A 1,981-nucleotide genomic window follows, 5' to 3' on the forward strand; every position below is an offset into this window, starting at 1 on the left:
CTTCTGTGTCTGTGTTAATTGGTTTCCCTTTTCTTTGTTGAAGAGGGTCTGTGCAATCCTTCTGCCTAGTCTGCCATCTTGCCGGAACTCCCCCTTTTTTTTTTAATGAAGAACAATTTTGGTTAAGGCATTTGGCTGCTAATCTAAAGGTCAGTGGTTTGAACCCACCGGCCTCTCCACAGAAGAAAGATGATCCAGTCTAGTTCCATAAAGATTTACAGCCTTGGAAACCCTCTGGGGGTCACTATGAGTCAGAATCAATGCAATGGCAGTGAGTTTGGTTTTTTGTTTGTTTGATTCCTCCACAAAAGGAGCTGCAGATCAAAACACTACCTGTTCCTGTGGCATCCTCACAATCATTGCTATGTTTGAGGTCATTTTTGCAGGCACAGTGTCAATTCATCTCATTGAGGGTCTTCCTCTTCTCCACGGACCCTCTACTTTACCAAGCATGATGTCCTTCTCGAAGAACTGGTCTTTCCTATTAAAACATTCAAAGTACATAAGACAAAGTTTCACAATCTGCTTCTAACAAGCATTCTGGCTGTACTTCTAAGACAGATTTGTTTGTTCTGCTGGCATTCCACGGTATATTCAATATTCTTCATCAACAACGTAAATCAAATACATCAGTTATTTGGTCTTCCTTATTTATTATCCAGGTTTTGCATGCATATGAAGTAATTGAAAATACCATGGCTTAGGTGAGGCTCACTTTATCCTTCAAGGTGACATCTTTGCTTTTTAATACTCAAAAGAGGTATTTTGCAGCAGATTTGCCCAATGAATACATCATTGGATTTCTTGACTGTTATTTCCTTGGGTGTGAGTGTGGATATAAGTAAAATGAAATCCTTGACAATTTCAGTCTTTTCTCTGAAAAGTCTATCATGAAGTTGCTTCTTGGTCCAATTGTGAGGATCTTTGTTTTCTTTATGTTGAGATGTAATCCATACTGAAGGCTATAGTCTTTGATCTTCATTAATAAGTGCTTCAAGTCTTCTTCACTTTCAGCAAGCAAAGTTGTGTCATCTGCACATTGCAGGTTGTTAATGAGTCTTCTTCTTGATGTCACATTCTTCTTCATATAGTCCAGCTTCTCAGATTATTTGCTAGCACACAGATGGAATAAGTATGGTGAAGGGATACAACCCGGACTCATAATTTTCCTGATTTTAAGCCACACAATGTCCCTTTGGTCTGTTTTAATAACTGCCTCTTGGTCTATGCAGTTTTCTCATGACTACAACTAAGTGTTCTGGAATTTCCATTCTGCACAATTTTATCCATAATTAGTTATTATCGACAGAGTTAAATCTCTTTGCATAGTCAATAAAACACAAACATCCTTCTAGTATCCTCTGCTTTCAGCCAAGAGTCATCTGACATTAGCAATGACACTCCTCATTCCACATCCTCTTCTGAATATAGCTTGAATTTCTGGCAGTTCCCTGTCAATGCACTGTTGCAACCATTTGAGAATTATCTTCAGCAAAATTTTACTTGTATGTGATATTAATGATATTGTTCAATAATTTCTGCACACTGTCAGGTCACTTTTCTTTGGAATGGGCACAAATATGAACCTCTTCCAGTTGGTTATCCCAGGTAGCTGGCTTCTAAGTTTCTTGGCATAGACAAGTGAGTGGTTCTGGCATTGCATCCATTTGTTGAAACATCTCAATTGGTATTCTGTCAATTCCTGAAGCCTTTTCTTCAGCCAATGCCTTGGGTACAGCATGGATTTCTTCCTTCCATGCCATCTGTTATTGATCATATGCTACCTCCTGTAATGACTGGATTGACCAATTCTTTTGGGTATATTGACTCTGTATTCTTTGCATCTTCCCTTGATGCTTCCTGTGTCTTTCAATATCTTGCCCTTGTTGTTGTTGTTGTTGTTGTTATGTGCCGTCGAGTCGGCCCCGACTCATAGCGACCCCTCCTTGGGTTTCCGAGGCAGTATCACTACGGAAGTAGG

This window comes from Orycteropus afer, unplaced genomic scaffold (assembly GCF_000298275.1).
Source record: "Orycteropus afer afer isolate SDZICR_OR568_19922 unplaced genomic scaffold, OryAfe1.0 scaffold00005, whole genome shotgun sequence".
Lineage (NCBI taxonomy): Eukaryota > Metazoa > Chordata > Mammalia > Tubulidentata > Orycteropodidae > Orycteropus > Orycteropus afer.